The 19,589-nt window shown below is 35.5% G+C and overlaps 1 protein-coding gene across 1 annotated transcript in view; it reads right to left on the bottom strand.

The window, feature by feature from the left end:
- Nucleotides 1-15,365, bottom strand: part of LOC311093130 (interferon-inducible GTPase 5-like) — a 62,974-nt gene extending 47,609 nt beyond the window's left edge. The window contains exons 1-2 of the mRNA XM_084130276.1: nt 15,301-15,365; nt 7,560-7,642 (exon numbers count right to left, since the gene is read on the bottom strand). The gene's annotated coding sequence lies outside the window, so the exon portion shown is untranslated. The remainder of the gene's footprint in view (nt 1-7,559; nt 7,643-15,300) is intronic.
- Nucleotides 15,366-19,589: the final 4,224 nt, after the last annotated feature.

The raw sequence follows: 19,589 nt of genomic DNA on the forward strand, positions 1-19,589 counted from the left end.
GCTGAAGACGTTCGGCAGATATTGTAGGACACGTGTCGAATTGTGAAATCCAGAAGGCAGATTCAGCCAAAATGGGGTCATCTAACAGTAAATGCGACCGGTTTTGTACACCGGTTTACAGTCAAATGAAGAAAATGATGCAGAAGGAACTGGCATGTAGGGAAAGTTGAGAAGAAATGTATGCAAAATGTATGGTATAAAATAAAATTTCTGATAGAATTTAGGAACTATTTATGAACGCCTGTTAAGTCAAATTAAGTGATGTAAAACAAGGAATGAAGTTTTTATTAAGCAGAATGGGGAACAATTATATTTTACTGGTAAAATAGTGATGTCTAGAGAATTTTCATAACATTAAGTTGAATCTGCAGACTAACCATTTGATAGAGGAACATTTAATGAAATTGATGGCATAAAGTACAAATGTTTATACTTTATGAAGAATCCTGAAACAAACAGTGAAACAGAAGAGAGCAAACGCTGTAAGCAGCTGTGCTCTGAAGCTTTGACTTCAAAGAAATGTGAAGTTAAAAAAGAAAAAAGAAAATGTTTATTGAAAACCCTTATGTTGAGTGATTTTCTGTGCAACTTATGGAAATTAATGTGCTGCCAATAATAATGATGACGATTATGATTTGGCTGTTGTGATTGAATCCGCCACTGGTGGACTGTAAAAGAATACAGAGAACTGCTTATCAGTGGCTCTGTTTACATTCCTGATGGGGACACACTGCTTCAAGGGTGTGCAGTAAGTTGGAGCCGTTTGCAAGCTCAATGATCAAACTATAGGCAAAGAGAGTGTTTTAATTGTGGTCAGCAGGGCCATTTAGTCCGTAATTGTAAATGGACACTCAGAAAAGAAAGTGATAACGTGAAAGTGACGTGTATTAATGTGGGTTTTTGAAAGTAGAACAGTATTTAAATGACGATGTTAAAGTTTTCGTCTGAGAAAGAATTAAGAATGTGAACGCAGTGCTACAGGAAGTGAAAAGAATGTGCAAGTAAATAAGGGAGAAAAAAAAGTTGAAGGAAAGTTAATAGATGGAAGTCGTAAGAAGATTGAAGGTTAAAAGAAGGTTGAAAGATTTAAGTCTTAAGGGAATCCTTTTGAAGGAAAGAGCTAGTGAATTGATGAATACAGGTTGATGTAAAATTAATGACTCCAACAAATGAGTTGCAAAATATTTTAAAAGTACCGGTAACTAAAAGGATGATTGTGTTTTGAATGAAACGCTTTGATAAGGTTTTAGATGATATAGAGAGACAAATCTAATGAGTTTTATCACAACTTGTAATAAAATGTATCACAAGAGAGGCAGCCTCAAAAGTTAGTGTGAATCCTAAAAGAAGATTGATAAACTCCAAGAGAAAACACTGAAGTCAGGTATTAAATTATGGTAATTGAGAACCTGACAACTAAAATTGAGATGAAATGTGAAACGTTATTAAGAACTAGAATAATTATTATTCTTTCTTTAAGATAAAATAAGCAGAAGCAGTGTTACGGGATTAACAGTTGCTAAATGTAAAATGTGTAGAAAGGCATCTGATTAAAAAACAGTTTGTTAGTGTTTTGAACGTGGAGGAATAGTGTTGACCATGAAAGAACGAGGAGCTGATGTTTTGCCTTTCAAAGATAAGCTTGTGATTTGCTGAAACAGTTTGCTTGTCTGAATCTGGTGTGTGCTGTGGCTGAAACAGCCAGTGCGACAGAGACAAGATCTGAGAGGAAATTTGTAATGTAATGTCTAAATTCCATGATGTGGGCAAAAGACAAATATAAAATTATGTTTATTTGAAAATAGATGTAAATTCTGGCAAAGATGCCTTACTGCTGGGCTAGAGTTAAAAGTTTAAGTGGTAGATAAAGTTTGATTTTAGACGTTTATGAGAGATAAGTGTACCAGTCCTAAATGCCTCAGAGTCTCTCTCTCATTCAATGTCAGCTAAAAGCTGTTATGTGTCATAAGTGATAATAAGCTATTTATAGTGAAGCACATTGTTTTAGTTGAAACCCATAGACATGGGTGTTAAAAGAAATCATGCTACAAGGCAGTTCAGATTTCATACATTTAAAGGGAAATTTGTAAATGTTTTAAGAAGTAAACTGAATGACTTTAAAGAAGTCTTAAACGATAGAAGTGACATTTTTGACTAGTTTAGGACCAGTAACTTCTTTGTCTGATTTTAGCCTCCACCATGATACAGGGCTGATGGCTCCGGCTACAGATGTAACTGTACACTGAATGGACGTTGTGATAACTAAATTTACTGAGTGTAAGCTCAGTATTGCGATTTTGCTGATTTGAAGATGTTTAAAATATTTAAGTGATTAAATACTGTTGTTATTAACCTGTCTCCCTGTGTTAACACTATTAGGCAGTCCAAAGTGCTCTGGTGACTCTTGAATGTGCCTTTCCTAAGCTCCAGAAAACAACTGAGTCTGTTGGGGAAAACTGATTTCGTGATAAGAAAGAGCGGTTACCAGTGTGCACGAAGTGGCTACTCAAGGACGGGTAAGAACCTTTGGCCAGAGGTCAACCTAAGGCAGGGGGTCACGCCGACACTGGCCATCTCCTGAAGGGAGGTGTTTTTAGGTGAGAAAGGTATTAGAGTTGAGCGGTGACTGTGAGGCCAGCAGCATCAGCAGATCACTGAGAGGGGAGATGGGCTGTAAGGAGTTACGGCAGTCTGACCCAGAAAATGTGAGTTCCTCTATATACCACTTGCAAGAAACCGCATTCATTGTATGGCTTGTTTTTAATTATGACAAGTGTCTGCAACCATGCCAGGGGACAACACCCTGAAGAAGATTATAGATTAAGAGCTAATGGGAATGGGCTTTCAAGAGCCAGCTGAGACTGTGAGGTGATTGTCATTATTTGTTGTGGAGACAGTAACAAAACTTAATTTATATCAGGAACATGATGATGGTTGCCTTATGGGCAAGGGAAAATATTATAGTAGTTGATATTGAAATAATATGTCTTTAAGATAGTTTTAACTCCTGAAGGTCGTTAGACATGGTGGTGGCTAAAGATGAAGACAGCTTGTGGTGAGTCAAGAGAAATTTCTGGATAACAAAGGTTAGGTGAATTGAGTATTTAAACTAAAGATAACCTTAGAAATGCTCATAGCATGATGTATTTTAGATTGTTGTAATGGTACTAATTTGAGTAAAAAATTTTATTTTAACATTTGTGAACTATTAAGGGTTCTAGACTATGATTCATTTAGCTACAGTCTTAGAGGGCTGTTGAAAAGATAATTTGTGAGAGAGTGGAGGACTGTTTATGTTATCAGCCTGTTAAAGTAAGCTGAAGCAAAATAATGATAATGAACCAAAACAACCCAGCTGACTTTTCTAAGAGAAAATTAATAATGAACAAACGTGCTTTGAAACTGGTAAAGAGACCATGTAAAATTAGATAAAAGCTACAGGAAAATGAGAAGTTTAAAATCTTACTTAAAATTTAAATATGTTTAGAGAAAACACCAAAATATATGAATATGAGAATATGAGCGGTTCATAGTCAGGTATGTATGTACAGGTATGTGTGTGTTTGATGGTGACAGAATTGTATGTTTTGTGAGAGTTAATTGATGTTTGGTATGTGTTAGTTTCGAGCAGCTATTCCATCTGAATAGTGTGTATATGGTGTCATTAACCTCTGGAATGAGTGTTCTATCATTACAGATGGGTTAAGGCAAATTATAAAATTTAAAGAAAATCTGATGAAAAGATAATACAGAACACGGGGCAAGTTTTAAGTTGATTAGCCATCAAGCTCTGTCTGGCAGTAATTAATTTTGTCATTTGTGGTGTTGATTTGAATTACTTTCTGGATCAGTTTAAGTATTTATGTAAATTGGAATCGTTGTAGATCGTCGTCCATCGTGGGTTGATATAAACGAAAATGTTATAGATTTGATGGCAACAACAAAGTGACACATTGGCTAAGTCAATATCAAATTTTCCAGATAGCTCCTAACATTTATGATTATTGTGAACAAAGGAGGAGAATGTTGTTTGACTGATACTGACCAAGTCTGTACACCACGACCTGACCTGATAGAAACAATTGATGACTTTGACATTGGAGAATGTTTGTAGATGACTGACTTAAGAGACTAAATAAAAGGCCTGAAAAACAGTGAGACTCAGGGCCAGTGCCCTTCAAATTATTAGATAAGAAGATGAGATTGTGGCTTACGTAATGTTTTGTTTCAGAGGCAGAGAAAGATGTCTGGGGGAAATTTGGCTGAAGGACAACGTTTGGGTTAGTGTTGAAAACTTTGTTTACCCAAACACCATTATGTTAAATTGATGCATGAGTTGGATCATGCAATCAAAAGGGGGATGGTAACAATTGCCATACCAAGGGGTTCAGATTTGATGAATGCATTCGCACAGGTGGGACAATAAATGTTGGGAGGACACGGGGTTTAATTGGGAAAAAGCCCTGCAAGAAGCCATTCTTATGCCTAACAAAATTGCTGTCTGTAAGTGTCAGTCAAAAAGGACTGTTTCAACAGGAAACGCCAGGGCAGATTCGGCAGCGAAGGCTGCGGCAGCACAGCAGACAAAAGAAACTATGTGTACTTTACTATCTGACAATAACCTCGACGGTTGTTTTTCTTTACAGAGCATGCAGACTTTTGATACAGGGTAGACTGTGCCAAGTAAAATGATTGCTATGGATGAATGTGGCTAACTATCCTGGCCTGGGTTATTATTGTGGCAGAAAGGTGCACACCTGCGCAATGCGTAACTTAAAATTTTCCCTTTGCAGAATGTCAGGATGGATTGGGTCGAACAGAACTGATTCTGTTCCAAATGTATAAATATTGTTTTGTTGACATGAGCAAAGTGGGTTGAGTGTGTTTCAGGGAAAACAAGGACCCTGAGTGCTATTCAGTGAGCAAAATTATCTGGTGACAATATGTTTCAGGCTGTTGATTCAACAGGTCACACCAGAAGGGACGACCGGCTAGACAAGCGGTCAATAACAAAATAGCTAGGGTCTGCATTCACAGGTGACAGCAGGCAGGAAATGGTTCATTCCAGTGGAGGTGTGGTCGGGATCTAAGGAAAGATCTTGTGAAGACGGAACGTCCATGGGGCAACGAGATGGTCAACACACCTGGAGGAGGATGTGGATCAACTAATGGTTTAGGTTTAGCAGAATAATTTGTTTTGTGACGATTTTGATGATTTTATTTGATTAAATCAAACTAGGGCTTAGTATTGATATAGATCTAATGATTTGATTGGTGCAAATGTTTTCAGGAAAAGTATAAAATCTATTCAATGATGTGAAGTACGGTCATAAACAAAAAAGACAGTCTGTCTGTAATGGAAAAGTCAGAGTTAATTTTTAACAAACACATTGGATAGAATGGATAAAATCATAAAACTCTTCTGGTTAGATTTTATTAAATAGTGTATTAAATAGAGCTTACTAAGTAAAACCATTGCCCGATTGAATTAAAAGTTAACAAAATATGGTTAAGAAATATGTAGATGGGTGTGGATTAATGGAAAGGGCTGAATGTAGGATAGGAGTTATGATTGTATGTGTTATTCTGATAATTTTGTTATTCATGGGTGAGTACGAGTACTGGAATGTCTGTTCAATTGGTGAAAATCACAGCCTATCCCAAGGATGAACAAAATTAAGCAGATGGTGGAAGTAGTGGAAGCTACAGTAACGTGGTAAATTGGGGGGTGTTTTTCATTTTCCTATTTTCTTACTTTCTAAATTCTTTCTTTCTAAGGACGATGATAATGTGTAAAGAGGGTTGAAAACAGTAGCCATCCGTGTTACGAGGTGGCATACAAGGACAGGGTTTGAATTGAGGGATATTTTTTATCTATCTTTTCTTTGTGTAATAGTTTGCTGAAATCAACAAGGGGTGTTGAATTGATATGTGTTGAACTGATGTGTTGTTTTCCTACTAAATATAACCTACACTTTTTCTTGTTTATACTGAGATGACTGAGGGTCCGATCTAGAGTGTTGGGGATAACAGTGCTTATTCGTCTAGCCCGGTTTCAGAATAAACCTTTATTTGATTGCTATAAAATTAAGGGCCTATCCTTACAAAAACAGCCTAAGCTTATTTCATTTTTAATCCTTTCTTTTCCTACAAGTTTAAAGAAGAGTGATCAGTCATATGAAAATCAGAGAGTTGCAGTATTAGTATTAGTATTTTTATTATTGATTGATCAGTTATCAATAAATGATAAAAAGGGGGAAATGTTATGGCAATTTTTAGATTTTCATTGATTTACAGTATTGATTTTCATTTACTTTCAGTAAGACATTGAAATGACTCTTTGTTGGACTGTACATGGTCTGCCAACATATGACTAATGTGTGTGTGTTTTTTTTTTTTCTCGTTTAAACACTGGGAAACAGGTGAGACGTCAGGAGGAGGCAGACTGAAAAGGGGCTCTAACCCCTAGGGTCAGAGGCCGTCCAATTTAGAACTTGTGAGTTTGTAAGAATAAACTCAGCAGGATTAGATCACTAGCAGAGAAACCTTCCCTTGTTTAGATAAGGGCCTGTAAGCAGAAGACCTTGAAAGCAGTATAAAGACTCCTCTGCCCTCCCTTCCTGGTCGCACTTGTTTCACAGACTGTACTTTTGACTTCTGTGTGGCAACTGGGCCTTCTTGCAAGAATAAACTACTTTTTAATGATCATTTGAATTTCAGAGTGTCTCTTACGCAGTGATTGATTGTTTAATGAATATTTTTGCCACAACAGCAGTTAAGCCACATTAGACTAATGACTCAAAACTAACAGCTCTTTTGTTTCATTTGGGAAACACTGCCATTTAAATGTCACACTCATTTCCTGAAGACCTACACCCAATGATCATGTGAAAACAATTATACATAAATTGATCACTTAGAAATCAAACTCAATGTTTTGAGAAACAAATATATTTTTGACCCTTGCATTTCTCTTTATTTTGTAATATATACTGAATATGCATGTCAAGTCACCTTTATTTCTGTAGCACTGTAACACTATACATTGTTTCAAAGCTGCTTTACAATAGAAACAAATCTAGGCTAATTCTGCTGTAAAGCAGGTCTAACAAGCAATGTCATTATTCAGCTCAAATCAGTTCAGTGTTGATTCATTTAATTTCAATAACTGTAAATTCATCAACTGTGCATTCACAGTGTATTTGTGCACATATGCACGTGTGACAAACTCCCGTACACTCCACTGCACACTGAACAAGCAAAACATTTTACATTTTTCACATCCGTGTGTGGTTAGGCGTGTGTGGCTAATCATTTGATGTTTATGCGTAGAGCTACTTCACAAAATAGCATTTTTAGAAGACTTAAAATAGTTTTGGATGAAGTATTTGCTTTTGCAAGAGATGTGTGATGTTTTGCATCTTGTGTGCATGTTGTGGTTTCGTGTGTAGAGTTTTGAGAAATGGAGCCAGTTTCAAAAATTGTGTTTAAGAACTGTACGGTTTGAAAACTGAACTGTAAAGCGTTATACAGACCCCCTTTTATCTTTTAAATCTCACCTTTATGTTTCAGAGCACGAGACACAGGAAGAACTTAGACTAGAATAGAGGAGCTGTTGTTTCCTTCACCAACGTCAAATTCACTGTTGTAAAGAAAAGTTTGAAATATTTAATTAAGGACTGCAAATGAATACATGAATTACTCTGACAATATAAAGCCTTATTGATTCAGCAGGGATTTTCAATGTAACATTTGATTGCTAAAAAAGCTTCTAAAATGGATTTGACATAATCATGGATTATTTGGGATTATGGATTATCCATCCTGCCACATCACCATAGGAACTAGAGTCAGAGGGACATAAATATTTATCTGGAGTTCATGTGTTGAAATATGCACATTAACACAGAGGTGCGTTGATAGACCCATTTAGACCGGGAACAAAAACAGACAGTTGAATATATAGCACAAAAAGTCACACAGAACAGTGAAATGTGATCATTTCAAATCAAGTATCTGTCAGGTTCATTCAATAAATATGATGGCATTGAAAATAATATAATTCATTTTATTGATTATAAATACAACAGAACCACCCAATGAAAGATTAACCACTGTTAATATTGTGTTTCGGGATCTATGGAAATGTTTGGTGGAACCCCACTTGATGTAAAATACAAGCAAATACTCATGAAATCACATGGCATAAGAACAACCACCAAAACTCCTTAGCCCTTAATAAATAATTACAAATGAGTAAACATTTAATATAAAGGACAAAGAAAGTGGATGAAATGCTAAAAGTTAGTTTTGTAATCTTTTTGATTTAATTTAACCTTATTTTTTAACTTCCCTGTTTTGGACACTGGGTGGATATCTGCATTCACTGAGGCTTAAAATAGCATGGTATGTTTATTCAGAACTGCATTGACCTTCTTTTGTTTCCTGAAGAGAAACAATTAATGAATTGTGATGAAAGTACTTGCAAATATTAGTTCATGTGGCATATAACACACAAGAACCATCAGAAAAAAACTCCTTAATCCTTGATAAATAACTAGATGTACCGCAGGGCGGTACAAAATATGACCGCCGCTCAGGCCTGCACTGGCTTTCCACAAAAATAAATGACGTGGAGCAATTTGGCTGTGTTGCGTGTTTATGTATATACCTAAAAAAAGTAGTAGTATGTGCATGTCTGTGTGTATGTGTGTGTGTTTGTGTATGTGTGTGTCTGTGTGTGTGTGTGTGTGTCTGTGCGTGTATGTGTGCCTGCGTACATGTGTGTGCGCGTGTGTGTGTTTGTGTGTGTTTGTGTGTGTGTGTCTGTGCATGTGGATTTGTATGTGTGTGTATGGGTGTGTGTCTGTGCGTGTGGATGTCAGTGTATGTGCATGCTTGCGTTTGTTTGTATTCCTGCATATGTGTGTGTGACAGTATCATCCTAAACCAGCAACCCTTCGCTCAACAGCACCATCTACAGGCCGATGAGTGTACAGTCACTAAATGTGCACATAAATTAATTTATTTTATACCCCCCCATGGATGAAATTCTACGAAACTTAGCATACCCCCAGAGGATGTCAAGTTAATCATACACATGAAATATGGTGCAGTTCTGAACATCTCAACTGAAGATAGGGGCGATTAAAGTAGAATAATATTGCATTTTAATTTTTTATGGGAGTGGCGTAAATCACAAATGAGTGATTATGGGCTAGGTTGATGTGGGCCCTTAAGACCAACATACCATAAAAAATTTGTCATCCTCGGTGCCACGGTTCAGGTAGTTATGTAGGAAAAACTGCATTTTTGGGGTTTAGGGGGCCCCAGCTCGGGGGGGGAGTGGCCCCCGGGGACCAAACGAAATTTTTCCGTAAAAGTCTAGTGGGGCTACATGCCCACAAAATTTCATGTTCCCCGGTGTTTCGGTGTCCCTGGTATCGTTGACGGAAAATTCAGTAGGTGACGGAAGAAAAAAAAAAAAAAAAAACTTTGACAATCGATTATGGGCTAGATTGATGTGGGCCCTTAAGACCAACATACCATAAAAAAATTGTCATCCTCGGTGCCACGGTTCAGGTAGTTATGTAGGAAAAACTGCATTTTTGGGGTTTGGGGGGCCCCAGCTCGGGGGGGGGAGTGGCCCCCGGGGACCAAACGAAATTTTTCCGTAAAAGTCTAGTGGGGCTACATGCCCACAAAATTTGTCCTTGCCCTTAATCAACACATTACTCCCAGTGTAAGAATCAGGTGAAAAAGGCAACACAGACCCTAACACAAAGGTTTCTGCTGATCCTGTATCACGTAGAATATTTACTGGTACGGTTTGTGTGGAATCTACCATTCTAACAGAACCCTTTGTAATGAAAGGAGTAAATGCTGAAACACATGGCGAGCAATTTTCTTGCATGTTCACTGTTGAACCAGTCACAGCCAAAGCCACAGACTTTACAGGAGACACAGGTTTAGATTTCACATTAGAATTGTCAGTTTTTGCTTTCAATAACAGGCATTCATTCTTCCAGTGACCAAATTCGACAATAATTACACATATTCGCTTTGTCTTTTTCTTCAATAGATCTATGCCACTGTGCATTGGATGAATCATGCATAAACCTGGAAAATTTGCTCGAACTTTGCCACGGTTCTTTTATTAAATTCTCTTCACCGGATCTGTTACCAAAAACAGTTTTATGAGAGAATGAAAATTCATCAGCCATGACGGCTGCCTCATACGCAGTGTCAGGTTTGCGCTCGCTAATGTAAGTTGCGATACGATCTGAAATGGAACTTTTGAATTGTTCAAGCACCATTAACTCTTTTAAATCATCAAGTGTTTTTACATCAGACGCTAGTCACGCTACACACCAACGATTAAAATAGACCGAAATATCGTGTACAAAGTCAACATACGTCTGCTTTTCACTTTTCTTCCAGGACCTAAACCTTTGTCTATAGGCCTCTGGAACCAGATCATAAGCCCTCAACACCGCTGCTTTTACAGCTTGATAATCAGAAGCATCCTCTAAACTAAGGGAAGAACGCGTCCTGGGCTCTGCCTGTAAATACAGACTGCAGCATAAGCGTTCGCTCTTCATCTGGCCAATGGCGCGCATTCGCAACACGTTCAAACAATAAAAAGAAACGCTCAACCTCTTTTTCATCAAATTTAGGAATCAACTTCATATTTCTCACTACATCAAACTTGAACGAACTTGAACCACGTTCTGACTCTCCAGTTAAAGGCAGTTTACCATCTCGTATTAAATCCAAATGATAACGCTCAAGTTCAAGTTGTTGCTGTTGCAATTGGACTTTAGAAAACTCAATGCGATTTTGCGCTTCTAACAGCTTTTCTTTCATTTCCGTTTGAATTATCAACAATTGCTTTTGTTGTTCAAATGTTAAATGAGACTGTTGATGTTGCGCTGACAAAAATGAACGGGTCTTCTGAAGATTTAGACTCTAGAATACCACGTGGGTCATTCCTGGTATGCGGTGACATTTTGGCTTCATAAGTGTTGGGAAAAAAAGTACATGATTTTCATGTTTTTAGCATTCTACCAAAATAGTGGCATGTTTAACTATAAGGAATACATATTGGTCAAGCTCAGGGACTCAAAAAATAATAATTATGGGTAGATTGTTCAGACACTGTCCATGAAAATATTCCACCCTGGACATATACATAGTTATCACAACATGTAAATAATGTAAATGTTAAACAATAATGAACTTTTCTTGGGTAGTATATGTCCCTTATGCCATCTTATAATTTTTTTTCTTCCTGAAACAAGCAAAACAATTTTGGATGAATAGTATATGTCTTGTTTATTAAAAACAGGTACTTTTTGTGCCCATTTTTGCAAATAGTATGGTAAATAATAATAAAAAATTTGGCTCAAAAACATATATTATGCTGTTCGTGCTCCTCGACTCACAAAATAAGACAAAAGTATACCAAACATTTAACAGTGCTGTCAAATTATTATTTAAAATGACTTGTCTAACAGGGTGGAAAGGAGCATAACAGGGTGGAACGGAATATAACAGGGTGGAACACCAGTGTTAAAAGGTTCAGTGGATGAGGTTTTTGTCATTGTCCTGCATGGTTTGCCATCAGTAATGTGTGGAACTGCACCTATATAATACTGTTTCAAAACAATAAAATACAATTAAAATCCAAATTTCCTTTGGGGGAGGGACACAAAAAATAACTATGTGGTTCCTTATCACAATCAATCATGGTGGCAAAACAATTCTCTCTTCAGATGGCTAGAGAAATATTTACAAATTAGAGAAGACAGACATAATAAATTACATTTTTCTTTATTTATGTTTGATTAAAAATAAAGATACTATAATTAATTTGAATTAACTAGATTAACAAACATATACAAAATTCTATTAGAATTTCCACCCTGTTAGGTTTATAGACCTAACAGGGTGGAATCTAACAGGGTGGGAAATTCTGAGCTAAGTTAAAGGTAAGTCATAGCTCTTTGAGTGATTAACATTTAGCTAGCTAACCTTCTACAGATGAACAGAACTTTTATAACTATATCAGATTTGTTTTAAAAAAAATTTGATAGGACAAACATTCTCAATAACATAGCCTAACAGGGTGGAACTTTAAGGGTGGGACAAGCAGGATAACATTTCAAAAACTAAAAATAAAGTTAGGAGTGAGAGTTGAAGCTTTCCTCAGTTTGTACAGTTGAATTCCAGCGGGAAAAATAAATGATGTCACTTCTTGAAAAAGGTCTCAATGAAATTGCAGTCAGATTTGGAAGGCAGAAAAGTACATACTAACAGGGTGGAAGATGACTTCAGGGACGCAGTAATTGAAGAAAATTTAAAGAAATTTCCACATGATTTATATGAATGATTAGAGGCAGTTTAGCCTAGTCAATAACATAATTTAAAAATATTTTGAGGTTTTTGCCATTTCATGGTTTATATTTCTTGCAGAAGTTGATTACTGTGCACTGAGGACGATAAAATCGAATGTATACATCAATTAAAATTGTGTAAAATACAAAATAGTATTTTTAATGTCTATTATCTCTGTTTAAATGGTAAAGAAAATGTACATCTACAATTTAAGCCATTTATTATAAATATGTGACTCATTTTAGAGAAAATAAAAAAAAGGAAAGTCACCGCATACCAGGAATGATCCACGTTCAATTAACTCTGTCTTTACCAAGGTTTTAACCTGATCCTTTAGACCAGGGGTACTCAAGTTCAAATGCCAAGGGGGCCACATTTAAACCATATTAAATGTGAAGGGCCACAAATTACAACTTGCATCATAAAACTTTATTTATGACAATATTTACAGTTTTTACTAAATTCAGTTTATTACCTATCTTGCTAGGTAAGTCTTGCTAGTCTTTGTTCTATTTAAAATAATACTGAACATAAAATAATTTTTTTAATTTGGATAATAATTTTCTTGCGATATTAATGCAAAAAAAAGAGAGTTCATACTCAGAGTATTAAAAAACTTTGCTAGGTAAGTCTTGCTAGTCTTTGTCCTATTTAAAGTAGGCTAATACTGAACATGAAAATAAAAAATATGGAACAAAAAGTGGATTAACAGTTTTCTAGCAATATTAATTATTAATATTAAGCAAAAAAAAATAAAAGTTCATATTCAAACAGAGTTTTTTTTCTTTTTTTTTTCAAAACGCTATAAATCCATCCTTTTCCCCCCCAAAAAAATCCAAATCTTTTTTTGTTTGTATTTTTTAAAAAGTCTTTTGTCTTTTATTTTTCGTGTTTGCATTTATGAGGAAAAAACAATGTTACGTGACAGTTCTCCGTTACGGACGTGAGCGGCACTAAAAGACTTTCAAACTTTCACAGAGACCTCAAACAGAAAGCACAAACCTTTCTTTAAAAATGGCGTTTATCGCGTTTTGGAAAAGAGCTCTTCATATATTATCTTTATATTTAAATATTTAACAATTATTGATTAGGCCTATAATATATATAGGCAATTAGCCTACATCAAATGTTCAATTATTTATTATATGTTTTCTTTATATGACATTATACAGGGTCGCTTTACAAATTTATAAGGCTATTATTATTAGTATACTAATACTAGGCCAACTATTATCCCAGTAGGCTACATCTAACTTTTAAGTTTGTCAGAATTCGCTCAAAAGCAGCTTTGATCAGTTTTTCATGCGAGCCGTGCCCCGTTCCGAACAAAACTGCCGGTTATAACTGGAGGTTTTGCAAGAGTTTCGCGAACTCATTGACGTATTGACAGCTCGATCGTAATTGTAATGGGAGCGCTTTTTGCTACTGTTTATAACCCATTAACAATTTGATAATAAGTTTTGTTTTTTATGCTGTTAAGAGGATCATCGGCCAATTACACACTAGGCTAGAGATGCGCGGATCAGCTCTAACGTCACCCGAATCAGCTGTGAAAGTGCGCATCTCTGAATGCACGAGCCGCACACACAAGTTGCCTGATAGTTTTACCGCTTGTTTTGCTATTGTTGCGCTTAGCAAGTTAATGTACATTTCGGAGATATCAAGTAGCTAAGTCTCACTAAACATTCCACACACATCACAATGACGATGATGAATGTTATTTTTTATTAATCGACCAACGGATTATCGACCGTCCGCAATATACATAGATAAAAATCACACTGTCTAATATTCGCGCAACTTTTGAGCTCAAATTATAAAAAAAAAAGTGCGTTCATCTTTTGCATGACGCGGGCCATACAATTAATGCCGATGGGCCGGATGCGGCCCGCGGGCCGCCTGTTGAGTATCTGTGCACTAGACTAATGTGTATCTGTGCACTAGACTAATGTCTGAACAAGACACACCTGTGATGCGCACAATGAAACAAAGAACCAATAAGAACATGACACATAAGACAATGGAACACATGGCAGGATCACATGACTATAACAGGGAATCACATGACTATACAGGAAACATGACTGAAACAAGAACATGAAACAAAACCAAAACAAGACATAACAGCAAAGCACTGAAATGTATTTGTCGCGGTCAAAGTTGATATTGTGGTGGGTCGCCACAGATAAATCAATGTATGGAAAACACTGCAAAGGACAAGACAAAATAATTAAATCAATGTTCATGTATCTGTGTGAGTGCGATTTCATACTTTTTGTTATTCAAATGTAAATATACTTAAATATACTCATGCAAATATACTCCTGTAAATTCAACATCCTGTTTTGATCTTTGTGTCTTTGTGTTGTTAGCTATCGGCGCATAAGCACAGCTTTAGCTCCGCTCACACGGCACGCCTCCAGCCGCTCGTTTTTTTCCGGAAAGACTCGGTAGGCTACAGCCTATCTTTCTTTTATAAATATAATAAAACTAAAGACTTTTTGGAGATATGAAGGATGCAATATTACTCTATAGGTAGCCTACTCAAGATTAACATGAGATTGACTGAAAATGAGTGTTTCACCCCCCCTTTAAACAAAGAATAGAGGAGCTGTTGTTTCCTTCAACAATGTGAAATTTACTGTTGTAAAGAAAAGTTTGAAGTAGGCTACATTCATTCCAGGAGTCCAAATGAATGTATGATTTACTCTTATAATGAAAAGAAAAAAAAAGCTTCTAAAATCGATTTTACATTACAGCATTAAAGGAGACTTTACTAAATAAATGTATTTTATTTTTAAAGAAAGATTTATTGTTGTGTATAAGATATAGGCCAACAAATAAATTTAGAACATTTAATTTTACAAAATTTTCTTTTTCTTTTCAAGTCTGTATCTTTCTTACCAAATTTGTCTGAACAATCCACACAGCAAGAAGACACCGACAGCATATGATGTGATATGAAGCGCAGATGACCTTTTAACTTTTCCATTGGACATAAAAGATCCGCCCCCTCCCAAAATAACTTTCACTTTCACTGCCAAATCACCATAGTAACAGTCAGAGGGACATAAATATTTGCATGGAGTTTGCTGACATGTGCATTAACACCCATGCGTTGATTTAACTGCAGTCTAAATGTAGGCTACTGAAAAGATTTTGGTTCTGATTGCAGTGGCATGATCATTTCTGTCTGTTGTTTTACAATTGCTAAGTGTCTACAAATCCACAGCAAAATGAAAGACCAGTTGCCACACAAGGCAAGGAAGGCTATAATACACTTACAATGTAAGAGTTGAATATATAGCACAAAAAGTCACACACAATATAGCAAAATGGGATCATTTCAAATCAAGTAACTGTGTCAGTTGTATTAAATAAATGTGATTGCATTGAAAATATAATTAATCTTATTGATTATAAATACAATAGAACCACCAAATTAAGTATTTATAGATTCAATAAAGATTCATAAATGTTTGTAAATCTCTAAAGTTGTTCATATGTAAATGATGCTGTCAGTAACCTATGTTAATATTGTGCATTTTGGGATCTATGGAAATATTTGGTTGAACCCCATTTGACGTAAAATACAAGCAAATACTCATTAAATCACTGGGTGGATATCTGCATTCACTGAGGCTTAAAATAGGATGGCATGTTTATTCAGAGCTTCACTGACCTTCTTTCTTGTTTCCTGAAAGGAATTAATGAACTGTGACTTGTACTCTCAAATACACATGAGATCATGAGACATAAAACACACAAGAAAAATCGGTAACACTTTATTTTGATAGTCCGTTTGTTGAGACTTTACTAGTTATTAGTAGCCATTCAGTAGCTTGTCAACAGTGCATCAGTTGACATTCAGCAACACTGTTTCAACAGACAAGTAACATACGTTCAACTGACTGCCTATAGACTATAAGGTACAATTCAAGTGTTAATCTACAGATTTTACGAAAAAGTGCCTGTTGACTGTCAATATTATTTTGCAACAGGTTATTAACCAATTGGCGACTAACTTTCAATTGTCAACTAACTTTCTGTAGATTGAGTACCAACAACTCAAGATTAATCTGTCAGTTAAAAGTCAACAGTCATGTCAGCATATGAAGTATATGATACTGTATATCCTTCTCAAGGGGTCTCATGTGCATCAAATTATTTAATTATTTTAGCTGTTTTAAAAAATTGTTAACCATTTGTAGATAATCTGTTGATAGTCAACTAAAAATTAGATCTGTTGCTTTTCAACAAATAAATTGTTTATGATTAGTAGACTATTAATAGACATTATCCACTAAGTGTTAGTCCTAAAATTTATCTACTATCTAATTAAAGTGAAAAACAGTTTATATCAGTAGAAAGTCTATAACCTATCAACAGATTGAAAACATACTTTTTTGTACGTTTGGATAGATGCTGAAACGTATGATACAGACATGTCTGCAACGTAGAATTATTACGAATTCACAGCTACAAAACGTTTACGAATCATAAAGATATCTGTATCATTTCCCTTATACTGTTTTATAGATAAATGTAAGTTCCCTTAACCCTACTCCCAAACCTAAATATAAATTACTCATTTTATACAGAATATAAAAAGAATAAAACACTTTATGGACAGAGATGTGTAGGGAAATGCCAGTTTTATTAATAGCATTAAAATATATTTTGAGCCACTAACATTAATCCTACTCCAGCCCCTAAACCTACCCATAACCATTTCTTAAAACTATGCAGGCTAAAATTATGAAGAAAAACAACAGATGTGTAATCATAATAATTTATTGCGAAAATGTAAATCGGTACCAAAAGTCGCTCAAATGACGATGTGTTGCAGTCCTCTCTGGCAGTATATAGTAGTTTTGTATAAGGGACAGAGCAGAATTTAAGTTATTAATCCATGAAAATGTTAACCCAGCTTCCCTCTGCGTGAAGACGGCGCGCGCGCTTCTGCATCCCTTGTGAAAAAGAAGTGTGCTTAATTGTATTGAAAGCACACTTTTTGTGTGCTTAAAATAATCAAAGTATACTTTTTGAAAAGTGCACTTGCAGATAATATAATAAAATTAAAATTAAAGACCACTTAAGTGTACTTAAAGGGAATACACTTTAATGACAATATTTATTAACACACTTAAGTGCACCTTTTACAAATGCACTTTGTAATAATATCTAATTAAGTTTAACTTAAAGTAAGTACACTTTCATCACAACATTTATAAACACACTTAAGTGCATTTTTAAAAATGCACTTTGTAATAATGTCTAATTAAGCTTAACTTAAAGAAAGTACACTTTTATCACAATATTTATAAACACACTTAAGTACAATTTTTACAAATGCACTGTAATAATATCTAATTAAGTTTAATTTAAAGTAAGTACACTTTCATCACAATATTTCTTAACACACTTAAATACACTTTTTAAAAATGCACTTTGTAATAATGTCTAATTAAGTTTTAATTAAAGAAAGTACACTTTTATCATAATATTTATAAACACACTTAAGTGCACTTTTTACGAATGCACTTTGTAATAATATCTAATTAAAGGAACCGTATGTAGGATTGTGGTCAAAACTGGTACTGCAATCACTTTAAAAATACTGTAGAGCGGTGTATCCCCTCCCCCAACCCCCTGACTCGAGGTTGCCAGATAAGGTGCAGGATTCAGCAGAAACGTAGGCTGCTTCAATGAGCTTCCAATGGCAAGTGATGACGAGACATACACAGTAAGTTTTTTTTCTGTTAATTATGTTTATGCTTCATGAGAAGTAATTATGTATTTAAAAAATTTACTAATTTGATTTCTTTATTTTGAACATATAAATACAATTACAATTAAAAAAAAATCTGAGAAAAAAAAAGGATAATAGTAAAACAAAACAAAAAACATATAAACAACAAAATAAAACTTCCTTATTTTTCAATACGAAAAAAAAAAAAACTTGATTTACAAGTACTAAAGTTTTTGTCATAAGTAGGCTAACAAATAACCAAAACATTTGCCACATCAGTTATAACGCGGGACAAATTCAATATCACCAATGGCTATCACAGGGTTGTTTTCAGTCCCATCAGAAAATATTGTTAGAGTAACTAAATTACATTAGCAATGGTCATACAGGTCAACTTGCAGCATGTGTAACTTAGTCCACGATATACTGTACGTGAAGAACGAATGACGAATCATTTTTTCTGAGGTAAAGTTAGGCTTCTGTCTCAATTACGTTTCAAATTGCCATAATGGGCGTGCTAATGTTGTTTTCCTCAGCGTCTCAGCAAAATGACAGAGAAACGGGCTCCTATAATGCATTGCTAATGTTAGCATACGTCCATGTGAGCTAATGTTACGTTACTTTGCACGAACATGCATAACTTTGTTCGACTGTCATGAATATATGAAATGTCCATTGACATCAAGTACAAGTTAGCCAAGCATAGATGAATCTTACCTGTCCAGGAGAAAATTAGCAACGTTGGCGTCTGTTTTCAAATTCTTCTCCGTTTTCAGCAGTCTCCATCTTTCAAAAGCATCTCCAATAGAAATTCTGGTTTTATTTCGGACTTTGTCACGACGAATTTCTAAATTATAACGAGGTCTTTTTGATTTAGTAACGTTAGACATTTTTATCCGACTAGAGTTAGGGTAGGTTAGAGCAAAGCTGGCAACCCGGATCCCGAAACACTACTGACTTCGTGATTGGTAGATAGGTGGAGGGAGGCGCGTCAGGCCAAAACACAAAATGACAACATCAACATCAGTTGAGGGGCCTGTACCATGAAGGTAGCTGAACAAACTCGGGGTTACAGGATTAGTTTTGAGTTGACAAAACCAAACCGATGCGATCAGGCTTTATTGGTACCATGATGCAGCTCATCAACTTTCTCTGTCAACTCAGGCTTTGATCCTCAAGCTATGATTACTCCACGCGCGCGTGCACATAAAAGAGTGACGTCGACACTGAACAACCAATCGCGGGTAGAGCGAGAGCGATATATTTTTCCGCGGAGGAGCAAGAGATAATCTTTCATAATTACGATGAATTTAAATATGTATTTCTAGCTCTAAACAATACGGTCTCTGCTGCCAAAGCAAGAGAAGACTGTTGGAGAAAGATTGTTGATTGTTAATGTGTAAGTTAAACAAATACGTTCTATATTTATGTAAAAGTATAT

This window comes from Abramis brama, assembly GCF_963993115.1.
Source record: "Abramis brama genome assembly, chromosome: 12".
NCBI classification, from domain to species: Eukaryota; Metazoa; Chordata; class Actinopteri; order Cypriniformes; family Leuciscidae; genus Abramis; species Abramis brama.